We start from the raw sequence: 15,022 nt of genomic DNA on the forward strand, positions 1-15,022 counted from the left end.
TACAAGTGCGTACTTATAAGTACGTATTTACAATTGCGTTCTTATATATACGTATTTACAAGGGCGTATTTACAAGTGCATACTTAAAAGTGCATATTTACAAGTGCGTACTTATAAGTACTTATTTACAAGTGCGTATTTACAAGTGCCTACTTATAAGTATGTAATTACAAGTGCGTACTTATAAATACGTATTTACAAGTGCGTACTTATAAATACGTATTTACAAGTGCGTACTTATAAGTACGTATTTAAAAATTGCGTACTTATAAGTACGTATTTACAATTGCGTACTTATAAATACGTATTTACAAGGGCGTATTTACAAGTGCATACTTACAAGTGCATATTTACAAGTGCTTACTTATAAGTACTTAATTACAAGTGCGTATTTACAAGTGCTTACTTATAAGTGCGTATTTACAAGTGCTTACTTATGTTTAAATTTATTTTATTATTATCGATTAACAGCAAACATAAGATACAAGTCAAACATAGCGCAATACACAAGAAAAACCTTCCTCCCCTTCTAATCTCTCCCCCCCCCCAAAAAAAGGGGTACAGCCACTGTTATACATGCCTGAATATATTCACTCCAATAATCGAGCTTTCGCTACAGGAGACAAAGTAGAACAAAAGGGTCTCCAACAACGAAGAAATAGAATACCTTTTTTAGAATGCATATCAAGAACATCTTGTCTTTCATAACCAGCCCAATAAATCATTTGAGTCCGCCAATGTGAGACAGTAGGCGTTTGCGGGGACAACCAGCATTGTAAGATAGTCTTTATGCCCACCAGGATAGCCCTTTGAACAAATGCATTCACCCCTGGCTTAACTGGGTCCAATGAAAATTTCAATGTAAAGAGAAAAGTCGACGTCTGTGTCCAGGAGCAGTTCCATAAGGACTGTATTGTGAGCCCTAAGCGCCGCCAATAGGCTTGAATACCAGGGCATAGCCAAAACATGTGTCCAAGAGTAGCCCTGGCAGCCGCGCATCTAGGGCATCCTGCTGAAGTACTAATGTGGGCTTGATAAGCTCGTGTAGGTGCCATGTAGGCGCGAATCAAAAATTTATAGTATCGTTCCTTTTCAATTGCTGCCACCAGGATAGTTGATCCTAATTTAAAGCTCCTCTTTAACATGGACTCTGTGATTGTGGTTTGTAAGTCCAAGGACCAGGATCCAGCCAAGGTTCTATAGTCAAGGTCCCCAGCCAACCCTTGCAAAAAACGATGGTAAACACTGAGTGGGGTGGGGTCTTGTGTTGTTAGACAGAGGGCTTCAGATAAAGTCTCTTGGACAGTGTCCGATAAAGCCAGTCTAGGTAAGGAGTTCACATAATACAACAGTTGCCCGTAACTCAGCCAGTCATTAGCAGTTAATATATGAGCATCTAACAACTTCTGAAATGAATGAAGGGTACCATCCGAGTTTAGTACCTGAGACAGATAAAACACCCCCCCTTGGGCCCACTTAGAAGGGGCCCTTAGACCGATTCCAGGAGCAAAATCTAATGTGCAATTGTTTGCATAGTTTCTTCCAAGTTTTCCTCAATGGAACCAGTAATAAATCCCCATAATGCTGAGTACGCAAAGGCAATGTGGAAGCATGTAGTAAATAACTGAAATGGAAAGGGGTAAATGCAAGGCATTCAACCTCAGCCACTGAAAAATGGGAGGTCCCACAGAGCTAGTCATTGAGATGTCGAAATTGGCATGCTATATTCATTCTCCCCAGGTGTAATAGTCCAAGGCCTCCCTGGGATACGGGTAAGAAAAGTGTACGGAGGGGAATTCGAGAACGCCTGCCACCCCACAAATACCCATTTAGTGATTTGTGAAGAACACAAAGGTGATGATGTTGTAATAACAAGGGTAATGTCTGTAATAAATACAACCATTGGGGAATAATCATCATATTGTACAGGGCTATTCATCCTAACAGAGATAAAGGGTAAGAGCGCCAGGCTCGATGTCTCTGTCCTGTTTGTTGAAGCCGGGGGAGAACATTGAGCTTATATAATTGAGTTAAGTCTTGCGGGATCCAAATCCCCAGATAACGTAAGGATTTCGAGGCCCATTCTAATAGAAAGGGCCCCTGCCAAGAAGTTCGGACTTCATCCTGCAAAGGCAGGACTAAGGATTTCTGTTTGTTTAAGATTAGGCCAGAGAATAGATGGAACTCGTCCAATAATTCAAGGGCTCTAATCAGGGATTGCTGAGGGCAAGCCAGGGTCAGCAAGATGTCGTCTGCAAATGCTAACACCCGTAATTGGGATGTTCCCTCCATTAGTCCGACTAAAATGTCGTCTCTCTGAATTGTTCTGAGGAGTGGTTCCAGGTATAATATGAATAGTAAAGGCGACAATGGGCAACCCTGGCGTGCCCCCCTGCCCACTGTAACCAGACAGACTTCGTGCCTGACCTGGTTCCAGTTAGTGTTTCTACTAAGACTCCCAGCAAAACCCGGAAGAGAGTAGGTAAAAGCTGTCCTAGTGAGGATCTGGCTGATTCTCAGGCTGACCACCAGAGGGAGCCTGAGTTTCCCAATAGTTCCCTAGACCAGCAATATCCAGGGCACCACAGGAGGAGCTCTAGAGCTGCCTTGAGGACTGCTGAATCAGCCAGGCTAGGGCGTAGCCCAATCAGTATAAAACCAGCAGCTGTGTACAAGCAAGGAAGCAGGTTAGGGAGAAGGTTGGGACCTTTCCTCCCTGAGAGTCTCCTTGGGCCAGGCAAGAGTGAACCAGTTACACCCATGGAGGTACAAGAGGCTGGAGATATCCTGGAAGAATCTGTAGCTGAGCTGGAACTTCCAATGGAGACTAACAACCTGCCAGAAGAAATGAGCTTGGCTGAGGAAGCCATGGAAGTTGGTTTGTCCACCAGCTGTACCTGCTAACCATTGAAGAAACAGTGAGTGCATGTTGTTCAGCTTTCTTTGATTGAGAGACTGTTTAAATGAAGCTGAACCTTGGAGGACTTTCTTTTTTACTGTTTTGCATTTTTGGTTGAAGCTGATAGTGCCTGAACTGAGGGAGAGGTTTGCTATAATCTGGGAGGGAAATTTGAAGCTGTTATATGCTGAAAAGTAAAGCAAACCTGAGGCACTCTCCTTATCCTGACAGTGCAAGGCTTGAGTTGTCAGAGTTTGTAAGGAACTGAATGCCCAGTGAGGTGAAGAAAAGAAAAATATAAAGTTTTCTTTTGGTGCCATTTTGAACTTGTGCTGGAAAGGCATATTTGACTAGCCTTTATTTTTGTAATTGGACTATTGAACTATTGACCAATTGGTTGTTTGAAAAATCCTAATTTTTGTTGGAGTACTTTATTGGAGGAGGTTCCTGTTACCTATTCGGAGGAGGAGTTTCCCACCGGAAGGCGGAAGCAGGAAAAAAGACTACAGCATATCCTGTGGAGGAGTGCAGCGAGGAGCTCAGTTGGAGTTCGGAGGTGGAAAGAACCGGACCAGAGTTCCAGAACCGAGTTCCAGGACGACCCAGAGGGACCAGGAGACCGAGCCGGAAACCAGCTCCAGACCGGAGACAGCACGGGCGGTGCACCCAATCAGCACGAATGCGAAGACTCACCAGTACCTCCGGTAAGAGTACCTAGGGGTAGCTGGTGAGGATAAAGTGGTGCTGGTTGGGGAGGACTGGAAGCTGGGGGAGGCTAGTGAGGGAGGAACACTCTTTCCAAGCGGCCACACTTGGGTCTCCTTGTCTTGTTGTTTACTTTGTAGGTCGTCGTGATGGAGCAGGCCCAGATCCTAGCCACACTTGCCGGCGAGCGGCAGCGGCAGTGTGATGATTTGAAATCCATTCTGAAGTCAAGCGAGGAACGCTGGCAGGCGAATCAGGAAGCAATGATGCGGCAACAGGGGGAACTGATTTCCACAATGCAGGACCAGGCCAAAGCATTTTCACAAATTCTTCAAAAGACTGCTATACATCCTGCAGGACAGACATTACCAGCTGTATCTGTTCCAGCACCGGTAGGACCTAATCCTTTATTGCATTTAAACTTATGCAAGATAGCACCTGGGGATGCACCGGACGATTTTCTTAATTCTTTTGAAAGAATTGCTGTGGCTGCTGGATGGCCTCCAGAGCAATGGGTGTACTGGTTGCTGCCCTGCCTGGCCGGGGAGACTCTAGCGGCATTCCAGACCCTAGGGCCCGAGCTTGCCAATAGCTACCCTGCAGTAAAAGCCCATATATTGGATTTCTTAGGCTTCACCACAGAACACTACAGACAAAAGTTCAGGGCAACCACAATGCTTCATACAGAACGGCCTAAAGCTTTGCTTCAGCGTGTCACCAAACTGGCTGAAAAATGGCTGCAGCCAGTTCTGAATGATGCCAGGGCCTTATTCACAGAAATAGTGAGGGAACAACTATTAGAAGCTGTCCCAAAGAACATTAGGTCCTGGATTAAGAGACAGAACTGCAAGACTTTGGGACAAGTTCTGGAAGTGGCTGAAGCATTTATGGATGCCCAAGAACCTTCAGGAGAGAATATGAGTCCCTTAGCTCACCACACACCTAGATCGAACCCACGGGAGTTAGGCGAAGGTTGGGGTAAGAAGCCGCAGGTTAAGGATCCCTGTGGTCCAAGTCCTAAACCTAACACTCAGGGTGGGGACAGAAGGTGTTACAGGTGTGGAAAGCCGGGACACACACAACGGTTCTGTAGAGAGAGGAGAGATTTTGTAATTTCCCTGGAGTCTAACAGACCTGACCTGTCAGGGTGTCAGGTCCCATTGTGGGTAGCCGGGAAAAGTGTGGAGGCATTATTAGACACAGGGGCAGAACAATCGGTAATCTCACGCCAACTTTGGAATCGGGTGGAGGCCTCATCCTTAAGGAAGGGGAAAATGAAGAGTGTGGATGTAAGATGTGTGCATGGAGATTCTAAACGTTACCCATTGGCTATGGTAAAGCTCCAACATGGGAGAAAAAAATATAACTTACAAGTCGCCATCCTGGATACTTGCCCGTTCCCACTAATTTTAGGCAGGGATTGGCCAGGATGGAGGAGGTGGGTGAAACAAACAGGACCAGTTTTTAATAAAATGCAGGTTAAGTTTTCACCGACTCCTAAACTAGTGTGCGGAACTCAGGTTAAGGGGGGTTGGAATTCTGATAGGAAAAATTGGAAGAAAAGACAATCTCCTTCGTCTACTTTTAGACAGGGGTGGCGGCCCACACTTAGGTGGGTTCCACTGTCCGAGAACGCTCGGGCTCCCACCCAAGCGTACTCTAAAGCGGCGGGCTTAGATATTTATGCAGCCCATGAACAGGTTATACCAGCTAAAGGCCGGTCTTTAGTTAAGACTGATTTACAGATTTCACCTCCACCGGGTTCATACATTAGGATTGGAGCCAAATCTGGTCTAGCATTGGAACACTCCCTTGATGTAGCAGCAGGGATTGTTGACCCCGATTACAGAGGCAACCTCTCTGTGCTCCTTGTTAATCAAGGAGAGGCAGATTACCAGGTTCGTCCCGGAGATAAGATAGCACAGCTGATTTGTGAGCGAATATGGTTCCCTAAGTTAGAGCGGTGGGTTCACCTGAGGGACACCGATAGGGGGTCAAAAGGGTTTGGTTCTACAGGGATAGCCAGCCCGGACAATACGCAAAGGCCTGAACGGAACTCTTCACAGGATAGGGAAAGGGATGTCTGTGAAGAAAGATATTCTCATTGCTCTAGTGAGGGCAGGATAACTCAGGCAGATCAAAGTATTGCCCTCCTTCAACAAGAAGTAGTGTCTCTAAAAAAGGAATTACAAGAGATAGCAAGCACCCAGGTGGCCAACCGGAAAGAGGAACTAGAAGCTGTCCGGCAGGCATGTGTGGAGGCGTGCCTTAAACAGCCTGTAAAGGAAAAACCTATATCTAATAGTTTCATGCCTGAATTAAAGGAAGTACTGAAACAGGAGATGGTTATACAGGGACAGCAGCAGGCTAGCACTCTTGAGAAACTTCTGGACCAGATGAAGAGCCAGGTTAGGGAAATAGAGGCTAGAGTGTCCAGTAGTCAAGTTCAACAGCAGGAGTTACTATCTCAGTTGAAAAATTTACAGTCTAAACAGGAGCTTTGGGCTGGCCAAGGAGTGGAACCAGCCACTCTGGTCAAACAAAGCCAGAGTAACAAAGCCCAGTTAGAACAACAAGCCGTACAATTGGGAACCGTGAAAGACTCGGTAAAACATGTAGGGGGTAGTGTTACACACCTACAGGACCAAGTACAAGAACGCTTTGAGGAAATTGCTCAAGTCATGACTGCAATTTCGAATAGGATAGAAGAGTTGGAGGAGGCCGAGCCTCAGAATGAAGGGAACGAGGCTAAATCTCCAGAACCTCCGGTCTTGCATTGGCCCGAAGATTTTGAAAATTTGTGTCCCAATCCACGTCCGGAGGAGAAGAGATATAAAAATAGGAGACGCAAATAATTTTTTTTTTTTTTTTGCTAGGCTGATAAACTCCATGCTTATAAGGATAAGCATCATTTAAGGGAGGGGCTATGTAACCAGACAGACTTCGTGCCTGACCTGGTTCCAGTTAGTGTTTCTACTAAGACTCCCAGCAAAACCCGGAAGAGAGTAGGTAAAAGCTGTCCTAGTGAGGATCTGGCTGATTCTCAGGCTGACCACCAGAGGGAGCCTGAGTTTCCCAATAGTTCCCTAGACCAGCAATATCCAGGGCACCACAGGAGGAGCTCTAGAGCTGCCTTGAGGACTGCTGAATCAGCCAGGCTAGGGCGTAGCCCAATCAGTATAAAACCAGCAGCTGTGTACAAGCAAGGAAGCAGGTTAGGGAGAAGGTTGGGACCTTTCCTCCCTGAGAGTCTCCTTGGGCCAGGCAAGAGTGAACCAGTTACACCCATGGAGGTACAAGAGGCTGGAGATATCCTGGAAGAATCTGTAGCTGAGCTGGAACTTCCAATGGAGACTAACAACCTGCCAGAAGAAATGAGCTTGGCTGAGGAAGCCATGGAAGTTGGTTTGTCCACCAGCTGTACCTGCTAACCATTGAAGAAACAGTGAGTGCATGTTGTTCAGCTTTCTTTGATTGAGAGACTGTTTAAATGAAGCTGAACCTTGGAGGACTTTCTTTTTTACTGTTTTGCATTTTTGGTTGAAGCTGATAGTGCCTGAACTGAGGGAGAGGTTTGCTATAATCTGGGAGGGAAATTTGAAGCTGTTATATGCTGAAAAGTAAAGCAAACCTGAGGCACTCTCCTTATCCTGACAGTGCAAGGCTTGAGTTGTCAGAGTTTGTAAGGAACTGAATGCCCAGTGAGGTGAAGAAAAGAAAAATATATATTTTTTTGGTGTTTGAATTTATGTTTTGACTGTTCATTATTCTGCTGTTTGAATTTGAACTGAAGACATTCTACTTACCTGTTGTTGGTAGGACTACTAATAATCCTGACTTTACTACCTAAAAGAAAATAAATCCTGAGTTTTGATTTACTTCTTTTTCTGAGGAATTGTGGTTTATTTTTGCTTTTGGTCCTTGGTGTCATTCCATATCTGCAGGGTGACTCCAGACTGGGTCACACGCAGGTGTCATTGGTGTGTAATCACTGTATGTGCTGTGGAGTCTTGTTCAGGCCACAGACCCGGTTACACCACCTCAAAGGACGATGTGAAAATTCCATTTACCAATATGGATGCAGTGGGGGATGTGTATAATGCTCGCAATGCGGCTAGAAAATGCCCGCCTATACCTACATATTCAAGAACTGAAAACAAATAGGGCCAGAGAACCTGATCGAATGCTTTGGCCGCATCCAGGCTCACCAAAATGCCCCCAACGCGTGATGCCTGCGCTCTAGCCATAGCCAGAAGAGTTCGTCGTAGGTTGAGAACAGAGTGGCGACCCTGAACAAAGCCAACCTGTGTGGATGATATGATGTGTGGTAAAAGCGGAGTCAATCGATTTGCCAACAAACGGGATAGAATTTTTATGTCTACATTGAGCAGGGATATAGGTCTGTAAGAGTCGACCTCCTCCCTGGGTTTATTCGGTTTAGGGATCAGTGTAATAGTGGCCGAATTAGCATAAGCCGGGAAAGCTCCAGTCTCCATCACCTCCTCATAGTAAGACATCAATGACTCACAGAGCTGGGGCGACATCATCTTATAGAATTCCGCCGAAAACCCATCAGGGCCCGGGGCTGTGCAGGAACGCAGGGTCTTAATGGCTTTTTGTATCTCTTGGCCTTGCAATGGTCTGTTCAGAGTTTCTCGTTGACGTTCAGTAAAACTAGGCAGGCCAGCATCTGTCAAATAATCTAGAACATCAGGGCCTGAGTATGGTCTGGGACTCGCGTAAAATGTCGAGAAATGTTGATAGAACGCGTCCGCGATGTCTTTTGGTGCGGTTTGATAGGTAGAAGGACCTTGCCTAATTTTTGAAATGTATCTGGAGTCCTGCCAATTCTTAGTTAATGAGGCTAGCATCCGGCCCGGTTTGTTTCCGTACCTATGGAATTTATATTTACGGTAAATAATAGAGCGTTTGGTACGATTATGTATTAATGTATTAAGAGTTACTTGGGCTACATGAAGTTCTTCCCTCAAAGCAGTGGTAGGTGTACATATAAAATCCGCCTTCAAGGCCGAGCATTTTCTTTCCAAGCTTATAATACTTGCCGATATGCGTTTGTTCCGTGCCGCAATAAAAGCAATGATCTCCCCCCTGAGAACCGATTTAGCGGTTTCCCAAAACAGGCACGGGTCTGTACGATGTTGTGCGTTATTCTTCAGGAAATCCTCCCAACATGCTCGGAGGTAGGCCCCAAAGTCAGGGTCATCATGGAGAAAGGATGGGAATCTCCACCGGCGGGCTCCGAGAGGAGGCTGTCCCCAAGTCAGGTCTATCCAAATGGGACAGTGGTCTGACACCTCCAGAGGGCCTATAGTAGTTTCAGAGACTCGAACAAACAAAGATTCCGAAACTAACACATAATGTATACGTGAAAATGATCCGTGTACACGAGATTGGTGTGTATAATCTCGCTCTGTTGGGTGGAGAAGTCTCCATGGGTCTACCAAACCCAATGATTGACAGAGAAAAGGGATACCTTTGTTTAAATTTGGCACAGTCGATGTTTGGGAACCGGAACGATCTAAGGAGGTGTCCAGCACTTGGTTGAGGTCCCCCGCCATTATCAAAGGCAGTGAGGTGTCCTGCAAGCCCAGGGATACTAATTTATCAAAGAATACTTGGGAATATGTGTTCGGCCCATATACGATCAACAGCCGGAAGTCTGTGCCCTGCATAGAAATCTTTAATAGTAAATATCTACCCTCAGGATCTTCAGAAAGTAACGTTACAGAGCAGTGTAGCCCCTTGCGTATCAGCAGACATATCCCAGCTCTTTTCCCAGAGGATGAAGCCGAATAAACTGAACCCACCCAGCCCCTTTGTAACTTTTGGTGTTCTTCCCGGGTCAATTTAGTCTCCTGGAGGCATGCCAGATCAGCCCTATGATGTTTTATCTGTCTCAAGAGCTTCGTACGCTTAACTGGTGATGAGATCCCCGACACATTCCATGACAGGATACGGAGAGAGTGGTCACCCAGGGTCAAAGCACCAACAACTTGAAATATCCAGCTGCAAATAATCGACACCCGGGTGCCCAGCCTCACCCAGGTGGACAGTAATGTCCCTGTAGCATCTAATAATCAGGCAGAAATGAATAAACAACATCCCCATCATCAATTCAGTAGGCTGTTCCCCACACATCTTCTCCCCCTCCCCTTACCCCCAGAAAACCCAAAAACCATATCCCCGAAGGAATATGCAAGAGGTCCAAGAATGGCGCCTCACAAGACCCCACCCCTACCCCTTCAAACGGTAAATCAACAGTGCTTCCATCGCGTCAAACTGTAAACAGTTCTATAATATTCAACATTACAATTGCAGGAACCACCGTCTGATGTAGAAAGCGTTGCCTCTCCATCTGTTCCTATGTCGGCTCTGATGCTGGTTGCACAGTCTTATTTATATAGTCTGCAGCTGCCAAGGCCTCGGTGAACACATGCCAGGAGCCCTCATGGTGAATCTTCAGAACCGCTGGGTAGATAAATTGAAAACGATACTTGTTTTCCTCCAGCTTAGAACATAGTGGGTAGAAGGCTTTTCTGCGTTCTGTGAGAGCTGCTGAATAATCCTGGCATATTCGAATTGCAGAACTCCTAAACTTCACGGTGTCACGTTTAGCACGATACTGTCGCAGGATCTCTAGTTTGTGTCTGTAGTTGAGGATTTTCACGATCACCACCCTAGGCCTGGAATCCTTGGTCGAACGTGGGCCAAGGCGATGTGCCCGTTCTAGGCATAGCGGGCCAAGAGATTCAGTGTCTGAAAACTCTAGCTCCAGCCAACCCTCCAGCTCAGCAGTTAATTGGTTGTCCGGCACTCCCATAAAGCGCAGATTCCCTCGGCGAGAACGGTTCTCTAGATCATCTATTTTAGCAGCTTGTAGATGAACTGTTTCTTGCAGGGCCGAGAGGTCCAGTTCGTGTGAGTTTAGAGTGTCTTCTGCTGTTGAAACACGTTGCTCCAATTCAGTCGTTCGGGCCGTCGTGTCAGACATAAGCTGCTCAAGTCTGGTTATTTGAGTTGTTAAGGCTTCCATCTGGGGGCCCAGAACCTGCGCCACCGCCGCTTTCAGTTCCAGCAGTGCCCCAGCCGAAAATTCTGTGACCGCCGTTCCGGAAGCGGCCGCCATCTTGCCCGCCCCAGGGTTCGCACACTCCTTGTCTTTGCGCGCTGGTTTCATGCGCGCCGCCTCCTGGGAACGTGTTAAATATCGTTCCATGCAAACCGGCTCCCGTTGCTAGGCAGTCCGCGATCGTGTGCGGTCCGAATACCGGCGGCAAACACGAGGGTAGAGATGGGGTCTCGGAGCTGAGCAGGAACACGTCCTCACTCACTCATGGCGTCAGGTGACCTTTCAAGTGCTTACTTATAAGAACGTATTTACAAGTGCGTACTTATAAGTAAGTATTTACAAGTGCTTACTTATAAGTACGTATTTACAAGTGTGTACTTATAAGTATCTATTTACAAGTGCGTACTTATAAATACGTATTTACAAGTGCGTATTTACAGCTGCTTACTTATGAGTACCTATTTACAAGTGTTTACATATAAATACGTATTTACAAATGCGTACTTATAAGTACGTATTTACAAGTGCGTACTTATAAGTGCGTACTTATAAATACATATTTACAAGTGCGTAGTTACAAGTGCATACTTACAAGTGCGTACTTACAAGTGCATATTTACAAGTGCGTACTTATAAGTACGTATTTACAAGTGCATACTTATAAGTACGTATTTACAAGTGCATACTTATAAGTACGTATTTACAAGTGCGTAATTATAAGTACGTATTTACAATTGCGTACTTATAAAAACGTATTTACAAGGGCGTATTTACAAGTGCATACTTACAAGTGCATATTTACAAGTGCATATTTACAAGGGCTACTTATAAGTACGTATTTACAAGTGCATTCTTATAAGTACGTATTTACAAGTGCGTACTTATAAGTATGTATTTACAAGTTCGTACATATAAATACGTATTTACAAGTGCGTATTTACAAGTGCTTACTTATAAGTACCTATTTACAAGTGCGTACATATAAATACGTATTTACAAGTGCGTAGTTATAAGTAGGTATTTACAAGTGCGTATTTACAAGTGCGTACTTATAAGTACGTATTTACAAGTGCGTACTTATAAGTACGTATAAACAAGTGCGTACTTATAAATACGTATTTACAACTGCGTACTTATAAGTACGTATTTACAAGTTCGTACTTATAAGTCCGTATTTACAAGTGTGTACTTATAAGTACATATTTACAAGTGCGTACTTATAAATAGGTATTTACAAGTGGGTACTTACAAGTGCGTACATATAAGTACGTATTTACAAGGGCGTACTTATAAGTATGTATTTACAATTGCGTACTTATAAGTACGTACTTACAAGTGCGTACTTATAAGTACGTATTTAAAAATTGCGTACTTATAAGTACGTATTTACAATTGCGTACTTATAAATACGTATTTACAAGGGTGTATTTACAAGTGCATACTTACAAGTGCATGTTTACAAGTGTGTACTTATAAGTACTTAATTACAAGTGCGTATTTACAAGTGCTTACTTATAAGTATGTATTTACAAGTGCGTACTTATAAATACGTATTTACAATTGCGTATTTTCAACTGCTTACTTATGAGTACCTATTTACAAGTGTGTACATATAAATACGTATTTACAAATGCGTACTTATAAGTACGTATTTACAAGTGCATATTTACAAGTGCTTACTTATAACTACCTATTTACAAGTGCGTACTTATAAATACGTATTTACAAGTGCGTATTTACAAGTGCTTACTTATAAGTACCTATTTACAAGTGCGTACATATTAATACGTATTTTCAAGTGCGCACTTATAAGTATGTATTTACAAATGCGTGCTTATAAATACGTATTTACAAGTGCGTATTTACAAGTGCTTACTTATAAGTACCTATTTACAAATGCGTACATATAAATAAGTATTTACAAGTGCGTATTTACAAGTGCATTCTTATAAGTACGTATTTACAAGTGCGTACTTATAAGTAAGTATTTATAAATTGCGTTACTTATAAATACGTATTTACAAGGGCGTATTTACAAGTCCATACTTACAAGTGCATATTTACAAGTGCGTACGTATAATTACTTATTTACAAGTGTGTATTTACAAGTGCATACTTATAAGTATGTAATTACAAGTGCGTACTTATAAATATGTATTTACAAGTGCGTACTTACAAGTGCGTACTTATAAGTATGTATTTAAAAATTGCGTACTTATAAGTACGTATTTACAATTGCGTACTTATAAATACGTATTTACAAGGGCATATTTACAAGTGCATACTTACAAGTGCATATTTACAAGTGCGTACTTATAATGACTTAATTACAAGTGCGTATTTACAAGTGCTTACTTATAAGTACGTATTTACAAGTTCGTACTTATAAGAACATATTTACAAGTGCGTACTTATAAGTAAGTATTTACAAGTGCTTACTTATAAGTACGTATTTACAAGTGCGTATCTATAAGTATGTATTTAAAAGTGCGTACTTATAAATACTTATTTACAAGTGCGTATTTACAAGTGCTTACTTATAACTACCTATTTACAAGTGCGTACATATAAATACGTATTTACAAATGCGTACTTATAAGTACGTATTTACAAGTGCGTACTTATAAATACATATTTACAAGTGCGTAGTTACAAGTGCGTACTTACAAGTGCATATTTACAAGTGCGTACTTATAAGTACGTATTTAGAAGTGCGTACTTATAAGTACGTATTTACAAGTGCGTACTAATAAGTACGTATTTACAAGTGCATACTTATAAGTACATATTTAAAAATTGCGTACTTATAAGTACGTATTTACAATTCTGTACTTATAAATACGTATTTACAAGTGCGTAGTTACAAGTGCATACTTACAAGTGCATACTTACAAGTGCATATTTACAAGTGCGTACTTATAAGTACGTATTTACAAGTGCGTACTTATAAGTATGTATTTACAAGTTCGTACTTATAAATACGTATTTACAAGTGCGTATTTACAAGTGCTTACTTATAAGAACGTATAAACAAGTGTGTACTTATAAATACGTATTTACAAGTGCGTACTTATAAGTACGTATTTACAAGTTCGTACTTATAAGTCCGTATTTACAAGTGTGTACTTATAAGTACATATTTACAAGTGTGTACATATAAATATGTATTTACAAATGCGTACTTATAAGTACGTATTTACTAGTGCATATTTACAAGTGCTTACTTATAAGTACCTATTTACATGTGCGTACTTATAAATACGTATTTACAAGTGCGTATTTACAAGTGCTTACTTATAAGTACCTATTTACAAGTGCGTACATATAAATACGTATTTTCAAGTGCGCACTTATAAGTATGTATTTACAAATGCGTACTTATAAATACGTATTTACAAGTGCGTATTTACAAGTGCTTACTTATAAGTACCTATTTACAAGTGCGTACATATAAATAAGTATTTACAAGTGCGTATTTACAAGTGCATTCTTATAAGTAAGTATTTACAAGTGCGTACTTATAAGTAAGTATTTATAAATTGCGTTACTTATAAATACGTATTTACAAGGGCGTATTTACAAGTCCATACTTACAAGTGCATATTTACAAGTGCGTACTTATAATTACTTATTTACAAGTGTGTATTTACAAGTGCATACTTATAAGTATGTAATTACAAGTGCGTACTTATAAATACGTATTTACAAGTGCGTACTTACAAGTGCGTACTTATAAGTATGTATTTAAAAATTGCGTACTTATAAGTACGTATTTACAATTGTGTACATATAAATACATATTTACAAGGGCGTATTTACAAGTGCATACTTACAAGTGCATATTTACAAGTGCGTACTTATAAGAACGTATTTACAAGTGCGTACTTATAAGTAAGTATTTACAAGTGCTTACTTATAAGTACGTATTTACAAGTGCGTATCTATAAGTATGTATTTACAAGTGCGTACTTATAAATACTTATTTACAAGTGCGTATTTACAAGTGCTTACTTATAACTACCTATTTACAAGTGCGTACATATAAATACGTATGTACAAATGCGTACTTATAAGTACGTATTTACAAGTGCGTACTTATAAATACATATTTACAAGTGCGTAGTTACAAGTGCAAACTTACAAGTGCGTACTTACAAGTGCATATTTACAAGTGCGTACTTATAAGTACGTATTTACAAGTGCGTACTTATAAGTACGTATTTACAAGTGCGTACTTATAAGTATGTATTTACAAGTTCGTACTTATAAATACGTATTTACAAGTGCGTATTTACAAGTGCTTACTTATAAGAACGTATAAACAAGTG

This window comes from Geotrypetes seraphini, chromosome 10, assembly GCF_902459505.1.
Source record: "Geotrypetes seraphini chromosome 10, aGeoSer1.1, whole genome shotgun sequence".
In the NCBI taxonomy this organism is placed as follows: domain Eukaryota; kingdom Metazoa; phylum Chordata; class Amphibia; order Gymnophiona; family Dermophiidae; genus Geotrypetes; species Geotrypetes seraphini.